Genomic DNA, 2500 nt, shown 5'->3' on the forward strand with positions numbered 1-2500 from the left:
ACATACAATATAATAGTATGTAATAGTCACATAATGACACCCCACTGGACGGTTTAAGCACTATTGCATCTCAAATAGGGTGAGCAAATCTGTTTTCCCCGAACAGTCCCCATTCCTGGTGGCCTTTTCCCGGCTGGAGCTGTTACCGGTAATGTCCCTGTTTTTCAAAAACGGATAAAAAGATGGCAAAGATTCTAGCTTGCTCATGAATATGCATTTTGAGACGGTTGGTAATAGTCTCAGGGGTATCTGATGAGCTGTGACTTGACCTCGCTAAGCAGGGGTCTATCTATCGACTCTATTCCATATACAGGCATTGCTGATTATAAAATAAAAAGACTATCAATACGCTATTGAACAATTCTGTATTAGAGTAACTAGCTACTATGGATATTTTTTGTCTGGTTTACCAAAGCTTAAAACAGCTTTGGGACCAGATTTCATTTCACAAATCTGGTCCCCTTAATCTGAAGGCCTATTCAGATTGGACTAGCTTCATCAAGGGTGTTACGACCCACCCCGTTGGTGTCCAGGGGGAAGGGGGGGAGCAAAAATGAATATAATACCGGGCGTTTAAAGAACAGAAGAGTGTAGCAGGATTTCAACCAATATCCCATTTATTGCATAACTGAGTCCTATATTAACACAGAAAGAACCACTAACACTATCCCTCCACTGAGGGAGCAACAAACACTAACCCTCCACTGAGGGAGCAACAAACAACACTATCCCTCCACTGAGGGGGCAACAAACAACACTAACCCTCCACTGAGGGGGCAACCAACACTATCCCTCCACTGAGGGGGCAACCAACACTATCCCTCCACTGAGGGGGCAACAAACACTAACCCTCCACTGAGGGAGCAACAAACACTAACCCTCCACTGAGGGAGCAACCAACAACACTAACCCTCCACTGAGGGAGCAACAAACACTAACCCTCCACTGAGGGAGCAACCAACAACACTAACCCTCCACTGAGGGGGCAACAAACAACACTAACCCTCCACTGAGGGGGCAACAAACAACACTAACCCTCCACTGAGGGAGCAACAAACAACACTAACCCTCCACTGAGGGGGCAACAAACAACACTAACCCTCCACTGAGGGGGCAACCAACAACACTATCCCTCCACTGAGGGGGCAACAAACACTAACCCTCCACTGAGGGAGCAACAAACAACACTAACCCTCCACTGAGGGGGCAACCAACACTAACCCTCCACTGAGGGGGCAACAAACAACACTAACCCTCCACTGAGGGAGCAACAAACAACACTAACCCTCCACTGAGGGGGCAACCAACACTAACCCTCCACTGAGGGAGCAATGCCACGACGAAGAGCCCACGTAGCTCCGACTCGCGACCGACAGCGACCCCACTCTGTTCGCCTATCTGGCCCACTGGCCACATCTGCTCTCATCCCTGCAGCCTAGCAATCCACGTGATTGCTGAGGGGCTGCAGGTGTGTCTGATCAGTCCGATGGGGAGGGTGGTACCTGGAACAGCACACCAAACAGCAGGGGTAAAACACACACACGTAACAAAGGGACAGAGAAAAAGAGCTGAGCTGCCTTTGCTGCTAACTTAACATCAAACTGCTTTATCACACTAGCTAGACGGTTGTTAAACAAAACAAAGATTACAGGATGGGTAACTTGCAAGGCAAGCCCTTGGATATAACGTTACAGGGTCACAAAATAATTGCCTTTTCACACCATGGAGCCACACCAAACAAGGAAATAAGGGAATCAAATGCTGAAGGTCCCCTCTACAACCAGATCTGCTGATCTGAAGGTCCCCTCTACAACTAGATCTGCTGATCTGAAGGTCCCCTCTACAACTAGATCTGCTGATCTGACGGTCCCCTCTACAACTAGATCTGCTGATCTGAAGGTCCCCTCTACAACCAGATCTGCTGATCTGAAGGTCCCCTCTACAACTAGATCTGCTGATCTGACGGTCCCCTCTACAACCAGATCTGCTGATCTGAAGGTCCCCTCTACAACTAGATCTGCTGATCTGAAGGTCCCCTCTACAACTAGATCTGCTGATCTGAGGCTCATTTGCTAACAGAATCATTGACAAAACATGGAAACTCAACAACCATCATGATGTACACACAGTACCAGTACGTACAACCTATCTGTATCAATATATACTCAGCAGATACAGATATGACTGTGTATGGGGTGTGTAGAACGCAGGTAGTGACGTACGATAAACAAATACTAATAAGATGGCAGCACTTCAATGACTTTCAATTAGCCTCAGACAGCTAACGCTGACAGCCGCGCTAATCTCATTTGCCATGCATGCAGTTCAGAGGCATGAAGTGTGAGTGTATGTGAATGTGTGTGTGTTTGTCTTTGTGCATGTGAGTGTACGTGTGTATGTACGCGTATGCATACGTGTGTGCCTGTTGTGTCTGTGTATGTTTGTGTGTGTGTGTGTGTGTTAGTGCTTGTGTGTGTGTGTTTGTGTGTGCGCGTGTGTG

General features: G+C 47.5%; 1 protein-coding gene across 2 annotated transcripts in view; it reads left to right on the plus strand.

The window, feature by feature from the left end:
- LOC132450064 (E3 ubiquitin-protein ligase TRIM9) overlaps positions 1-2500 on the plus strand; it is a 37054-nt gene that overhangs the window by 17070 nt on the left and 17484 nt on the right. The window lies entirely within an intron of this gene.

The sequence above is a fragment of the Gadus macrocephalus genome, chromosome 21 (assembly GCF_031168955.1).
Source record: "Gadus macrocephalus chromosome 21, ASM3116895v1".
Classification (NCBI taxonomy): domain Eukaryota; kingdom Metazoa; phylum Chordata; class Actinopteri; order Gadiformes; family Gadidae; genus Gadus; species Gadus macrocephalus.